This window comes from Rattus norvegicus, chromosome 1, assembly GCF_036323735.1.
Source record: "Rattus norvegicus strain BN/NHsdMcwi chromosome 1, GRCr8, whole genome shotgun sequence".
Lineage (NCBI taxonomy): Eukaryota > Metazoa > Chordata > Mammalia > Rodentia > Muridae > Rattus > Rattus norvegicus.
Window position 1 is genome coordinate 113,024,361 of NC_086019.1, and position 8,241 is coordinate 113,032,601.

Here is an 8,241-nt window from a genome sequence, read left to right on the forward strand (position 1 = left end):
GATAAGCATGGATCGATCTACATTCTTCTACATGTTGACCTCCAATTGAACCAGCACCATTTGCTGAAAATGCTATCTTTTTTCCATTGGATGGTTTTGGCTCCTTTGTCAAAAATCAAGTGACCATAGGTGTGTGGGTTCATTTCTGAATCTTCAATTCTCTTCCATTCGTCTATCTGTCTCTGTACCAATGCCATTCAGTTTTTATCACTATTGCTCTGTAATACTGCTTGAGTTCAGGAATAGTGATTCCCCCTGAAGTCCTTTTATTGTTGAAGATAGTTTTGCTATCCTGGGTTTTTTGTTATTCCAGTTGAATTTGCAAATTGTTCTTTCTAACTATTTGAAGACTTGGATTGGTATTTTGATGGGGATTGCATTGAATCTGTAGATTTCTTTTGGTAAAATGGCCATTTTTACTATATTAATCCTGCCAATCCATGAGCATGGGAGATCTTTCCATCTTCTGAGGTCTTCTTCAATTTCTTTCTTCAGGGTCTGAAGTTCTTATTGTACGAATCTTTTACTTGTTTGGTTAAAGTCACACCGAGGTACTTTATATTATTTGGGTCTATTATGAAGGGTGTCGTTTCCCTAATTTCTTTCTCGGCTTGTTTCTCTTTTGTGTAGAGGAAGGCTACTAATTTATTTGAGTCAATTTTATATCCAGCCACTTTGCTGAAGTTGTTTATCAGCTTTAGTAGTTCTCTGGTGGAACTTTTGGGATCACTTAAATATACTATCATATTATCTGCAAATAGTGATATTTTGACTTCTTTTCCGATCTGTATCCCCTTGACCTCCTTTTGTTGTCTGATTGCTCTGGCTAGAACTTCAAGAACTATATTGAATAAGTAGGGAGAGAGTGGGCAGCCTTGTCTAGTCCCTGATTTTACTGGGATTGCTTCATGTTTCTTTCCATTTAGTTTAATGTTAGCAACTGGTTTCCTGTATATGGCTTTTACTATGTTTAGGTATGGGCCTTGAATTCCTATTCTTTCCAGGACTTTTATCATGAAGGGGTGTTGAATTTTGTCAAATGCTTTCTCAGCATCTAATGAAATGATCATGTGGTTCTGTTCTTTCAGTTTGTTTATATAATGGATCACGTTGATGGTTTTCCTTATATTAATCCATCCCTGCATGACTGTGATGAAGCCTACTTGATCATGGTGGATGATTGTTTTGATGTGCTCTTGGATTCGATTTGCCGGAATTTTATTTAGTATTTTTGCGTCAATATTCATAAGGGAAATTGGTCTGAAGTTCTCATTCTTTGTTGCGTCTTTGTGTTTTTTTAGGTATAAGAGTAATTGTGGCTTTATAGAAGGAATTCGGTAGTGCTCCTTCTGTTTCAATTTTGTGGAATAGTTTGGATTATATTGGTATGAGGTCTTCTATGAAGGTCTGATAGAATTCTGCACTAAACCCGTCTGGACCTGGGCTCTTTTTGGTTGGGAGACCATTAATGACTGCTTCTATTTCCTTAGGAGTTATGGGATTGTTTAACTGGTTTATCTGTTCCTGATTTAACTTCGGTAACTGGTATCTGTCTAGGAAATTGTCCATTTCATGCAGATTTTCAAGTTTTGTTGAATATAGAATTTTATACTTAGATCTGATGATTTTTTGAATTTCCTCTGAATCTGTAGTTATGTCTCCCTTTTCATTTCTGATTTTGTTAATTTGGACACACTCTCTGTGGCCTCTGGTTAGTCTGGCTAAGGGTTTATCTATCTAGTTGATTTTCTCAAAGAACCAACTTTTGGTTCTGTTGATTCTTTCTATGGTCCTTTTTGTTTCTACTTGGTTGATTACAGCTCTGAGTTTGATTATTTCCTGCCTTTTACTCCTCCTGTGTGTATTTGCTTCTTTTTGTTCTAGAGCTTTTAGGTGTGCTCTCAAGCTGCTGATATATGCTCTTTCCTGTTTCTTTCTGCAGGCACTCAGCTATGCTATGAGTTTTCCTCTTAGCATAGCTTTCATTGTGTCCCATAAGTTTGGGTATGTTGTACCTTCATTTTCATTAAATTCTAAAAAGTCGTTAATTTCTTTCTTTATTTCTTCTTTGACCAGGTTATCATTGAGTAGAGCATTGTTCAATTTCCACGTGTATGTGGGCATTCTTCCCTTATTGTTATTGAAGACCAGTTTTAGGCCGTGGGGGTCTGATAGCATGCATGGGATTATTTCTATCTTTCTGTACCTGTGGAGGCCCGTTTTTTGACCAATTATATGGTCAATTTTGGAGAAAGTACCATGAGGAGCTGAGAAGAAGGTATATCCTTTTGCTTTAGGATAGAATGTTCTATAAATATCCGTTAAGTCCATTTGGCTCATGACTTCTCTTAGTCTGTCTACGTCTCTGTTTAATTTCTGTTTCCATGATCTGTCCATTGATGAGAGTGGGGTGTTGAAATCTCCTACTTTTATTTTGTGAGGAGCAATGTGTGTTTTGAGCTTTAGTAATTTTTCTTTTACGTATGTAGGTGCCCTTGTATTTGGGGCATAAATATATAGGATTGAGAGTTCATCTGGGTGGATTTTTCCTTTGATGAATATGAAGTGTCCTTCCTTATCTTTGTTGATGACTTTTAGTTGAAAATTGATTTTATTTGATATTAGAATGGCTACTCCAGCTTGCTTCTTCTGACCATTTGCTTGGAAAGTTGTTTTCCAGCCTTTCACTCTGAGGTAGTGTCTGTCTTTGTCTCTGAGGTGTGTTTCCTGTAGGCAGCAGAATGCAGGGTCCTCATTGCATATCCAGTTTGTTAATCTATGTCTTTTTATTGGGGAGTTGAGGCCATTGATGTTGAGAGATATTAAGGAATAGTGATTATTGCTTCCTATTATATTCATATTTGGATGTGAGGTTATGTTTGTGTGCTTTTCTTCTCTTTGTTTTGTTGCCAAGACGATTAGTTTCTTGCTTCTTCTAGGGTATAGCTTGCCTCCTTATGTTGGGCTTTACAATTTATTATCCTTTGTAGTGCTGGATTTGTAGAAAGATATTGTGTAAATTTGGTTTTGTTATGGAATATCTTGGTTTCTCCATCTATGTTAATTGAGAGTTTTGCAGGGTACAGTAACCTGGGCTGGCATTTGTGTTCTCTTAGGGTCTGTATGACATCAGTCTAGGATCTTCTGGCCTTCATATTTTCTGGCCAAAAGTCTGGTGTGATTCTGATAGGTCTGCCTTTATATGTTACTTGACCTTTTTCCATTACTGCTTTTAATATTCTTTCTTTATTTTGTGCGATTGGTGTTTTGACTATTATGTGACAGGAGGTGTTTCTTTTCTGGTCCAATCTATTTGGAGTTCTGTAGGCTTCTTGTATGCCTATGGGTATCTCTTTTCTTATGTTAGGGAAGTTTTCTTCTATGATTTTGTTGAAGATATTTACTGGTCCTTCGAGCTGGGAGTCTTCACTCTCTTCTATACCTATTATCCTTAGGTTTGATCTTCTCATTGAGTCCTGGATTTCCTGTATGTTTTGGACCAGTAGCTTTTTCTGCTTTACATTATCTTTGACAGTTGTGTCAATGATTTCTATGGAATCTTCTGCTCCTGAGATTCTCTCTTCCATCTCTTGTATTCTGTTGGTGAAGCTTGTATGTACAGCTCCTTGTCTCTTCTTTTGGTTTTCTATATCCAGGGTTGTTTCCATGTGTTCTTTCTTGATTGCTTCTATTTCCATTTTTAATTCCTTCAACTGTTTGATTGTGTTTTCTTGGAATTCTTTCAGGGATTTTTTTGTGTCTCCTCTCTATGGGCTTCTACTTGTTTATTTATGTTTTCCTGGAATTCTTTCAGGCATTTTTGCGATTCCTCTCTGTAGGCTTCCACTTGTTCTCTAAGGGAGTTATTCACGTCTTTCTTGAAGTTCTCCAGCATCATGATCAAATATGATTTTGTAACTAGATCTTGCTTTTCTGGTGTGTTTAGATATTCCATGTTTGTTTTGATGGGAGAATTGTGCTCCGATGGTGCCATGTAGTCTTGGTTTCTGTTGCTTGGGTTCCTGTGCTTGCCTCTCACCATCAGATTATCTCTAGTGTTACTTTGTTCTGCTATTTCTGACAGTGACTAGACTGCCCTATAAGCCTGTGTGTCAGGAGTGCTGTAGACCTGTTTTCCTGTTTTCTTTCAGCCTGTTATGGGGACAGAGTGTTCTGCTTTCGGGCGTGTAGTTTTTCCTCTCTACAGGTCTTCAGCTGTTCCTGTGGGCCTGTGTCTTGAGTTCACCAGGCAGGTCACTTGCAGCAGAAAAGTTGGTCTTACCTGTGGTCCTGAGGCTCAAGTTTGCTCGTGGGGTGCTTCCCATGAGCTCTCTGTGGCGGCAGCAAGCAGGATGCTTGGATGACTTTTGATTTTCTAATTTAATAACTTCACATGAAACTCAATAAATAAATTTAAGAATCCAGAGTTAGGGGTCAGTTTTATACAGTAATAAACCTAGAAACTTACTGGATATTACTCTTTTTGATCCAAGAATGTTAACAGGAAATAAATTTGAGTTTTGTAGCACATTTTAATAAGCACATAATCTTAAAGGGTAATTATCTTACAGATTAGTGTATCTGGGAAATGCAATGACTATGGGTTTATACAGGTTTATATAGGTAAAACAAATACTGCAGGTGATAGAACAAACACTTGGCCTAAGGTAAAATGTAATTGGACAATTTCATAAATAGTTTATGGGAAGTTTTTTCTGGATATATTTGTTTATTTTATTGCTCTTTGAGATGAAATTGTACTTTTGTAGTTCTATTGAAAGTTTTTGCTCTACTGAGATTTGCTTACAGTTTAGCAATGCATTTCAAGCTAAGGATGTGTGTAACTAACTGCAATCTACAAGGAAAGTAGGGGGTTTTACACATGGGAATTTGTTTCCTAATTGCAACAAGCATCTGCTACTCTAATTTCTAAGTTATCTAGCCGATGAAGACCTTGTGTTTCTTGGGAACTAGTAGGTACACAAGAAATATATGCAGCAAAGACTATAAATTTCAGTATGCTAGCAAACTGACTTGTTTATTTACTTATTTACATCTTAAAATCTGTCTCCTCTGTCAGTAACCCCTCCCAGAATACCTCCGTCTATCCCTCCTCCACCTAGGTAACCCCCAACTCAGGAGCATCAAATCTCTGCAGGATAAGGTGCATCCTCTCCAACTGTGGCCAGACAAGGTAGCCCTGTGTGAAACTGGGTCCACCCACAATATGCTCTTTGGTTGGTGGTTCACTCTCTCATAGCTGCCAAGCCTCCAGGTTAGTTGAATCTCTTGATCTTACTGTAGAGTTTAAGTTGGGCTGGTTTTTGGTTGGCCATCTGTGCTTCATCTTTGTTCCTGCATTTCTTTGGGACAGGACAAATTTTGAGTGTAAAGTTTTGTGGGTGGTTTGGTGTCCTTATCATTTCACTGGTGGTCCTGCCTGGCTATAGAAGATGGACTCTTTTGGTTTCATGTTCCTACTGTTAGGCATCATGGCTAAAGTCATGCGCATTGACTCCATGAAATAGCAGTAAGAAATGTTATTTTTATTTTTAAAAAGAAGTTGAAGTACTGTGTAAATTCACGTCATAACTCTCACAGATTAAAGGTGGGACTTTTTACAATGTTTATGTGACCTTTCATTAGAGCTTGCAATTGTTTTTATGTTGATTCTCCCATTTTGGGTGTCAGTTTATTATCTCAAATCAGTCTATGAGACTCTTAAAATGTGTCTTAGTTGTTGTGGTTGATTTACCAGTGCTAGCTCACCAATTGCTCTCACCAAATTCATTCTGATGTCAAGATAGTCACCAGCTCTCTCACTGTTGTCTAAAGTTCAGGGTGGTGCATTGTAGTTCATCACTGTGACATATGAGGGCTCTGCTTCATAGAGTCAAGATAGTGACTTCCTGGATTTAACAAAGTGTCCAACAGGAAAGTGGAGCCTACATCTAAGCTCTCGATAGGTTTAAGGAGAGCAGGCATAAGGCAAACAATCATCTATGCCTAGAAATCTAAAGCTATCAAGAAACTCAGAATGTTAGATCAAACATCTGTAATAGACTTTTCAGATCCAAATATGAAGGCATCACACTCAAACTGTGATCTGTATTGAAATGAGATAAATGCATAAAATATGGATCTAAGTCTTGGAGAATTACAGGGGAATGTAAGTCTTGGGAAGATAATGTAGAGAGGCAGCTGTGTGGACTGAGTGATACTGACATCCTTACTTTACTAATTGTTGATTTTATACCAGGGACGTTTGGGTTACTTAGGATTGCTTACTTACTAAGTTTGACTTTGATATTTTTCTCTTTGGAAAGAATTTGCATGAGTTTCATTTTCAGTGACTTTTTTCTGCCATTATTAGCATGTTAGTAATAGTAGCAACCAGTCTGTCTTCACAGAGAGTCTTCCTGGGGTTACAAAAATGATTGTTAACAAACTTTCTTTCTTGTTAGTCTTATTCAGATGGGTGTGTCATATTTATAAGCTTCATTAACCTTCTCAGAAAAGTAAGACTGGGATTAACATGTTGACAGACTCCAGGAGACTTGGACAATTAAATATTATTTTATCCAAGGAAAAGCTTGTTTCTGGGAAGTTTTTTATTCATTCCCTTCTACTTACGCTGTGATAGAGCTGACAGACGTTAACTCTGTTGTCTTTATCCTATTTCGCAAGGGTAAAGACATCTTTGGACTGGTAACACTCTAAGGCAGGGTAGACAATAACCATGCCTATGATATCCCAAACTCCTTGAGCTAATGTTATTTCCCTTAGGAGGACTTTCACCTGCAATTTTGAGCTGAGCCAGGACTATGTAAAATGATAGTTCAAACCAGTCTGATCATAACAACACCATCAAGATCTTAAGAAATTGTTTTAAAACCTTAATATCACATTTATAGTGTTTTAAACAAATTCTCTGTTGGTATGTACTAAGATTGTTAGTTATTTCCTGCAATGTTATCTTTTAAATGCCATAAGTTAGGATCTTGACTACTCAGTCCTATTATGTTTGTATTTTATGTATCATACTCCTAACACTATTAGATTTCTAAAACAATTGTTTATTTTTAATTCTTACAGCTGAGTGTGGCTTTGCTTTTGTATTATTAGTACTTAAATTATTCAGTTTAAAGAACAGACCAGCACAATTTGAGCCACAATTATACACCAACATGATTATTTTTGCTTAAATTACAGCACACAATTAACAGCATTTTCAACAAATGGTGTGGTTTAACTGGTGGCCAGTATGTAGAAGAATGCAAGTTGAGCCATTTTTATCTCCTCATACAAAGTTCAAGTCCAAATGGATCTAGGACCTCCACATAAAACCAGATACACTGACACTAGCAGAAGAGAAGTTGGAAAGAGCCTTGAACACATAGGCATACGGGAAAATTTCCTAAATGGAACACGAGATCTTATGCTCTAAGATCAAAAATAGACAAATGGGACCTCATAAAATTGCAAAGCTTCTGTAAGGCAAAGAACACATTCAATAGAACAAAACATCAACCAACAGATTGGAGAAAGATCTTTACCAATCCTATATCGGATAGAGGACTAATATCCAAAGTACACAAATAACTCAAGAAGTTAGACTCCAGGGAGACAACCCAATTAAAAATGGGGTACAGAGCTAAACAGAGAATTCTCAAGTGAAGAATATTGAATGGCTGAGAAGGACCTAAAGAAATTTTCAATATCCTTAATAATCATAGAAATGCAAATCAAAACAACACTGAGATTCCACCTCACACAGGTCAGAATGTCTGAGATCAAAAACTTAGAAGACAAAAGATGTTGACCAGGATGTAGAGAAAGAGGAACACTCCTTCATTGTTGGTGGGATTGCAAACTGGTACAACCACTCTGAAAATAAGTATAGTGGTTCCTCAGAAATCTGGACATAGTAGTACCTAAGGAACCAGCTATACCACTCCTGGGCATATACCCAAAAGATGCCCCAACATATAACAAGGACACATGCTCCACTATATATTCATTGCAGCCTTATTTATAATAGCCAGAAGTTGCAAACAATCCAGATGTCCTTCAAGGGAGGAATGGAAGCAGAAAATGCAGTAAACTTACATAGTGGAGTACTACTCAGCTACTTAAAACATGAAATTCAGAGGTAAATGGATGGAACTAGAAAAAATCATCCAGAGTGAGATAACTTATTCACTAAAGAACACACAGGAACTTTTTTTGTTTTTATTGAGG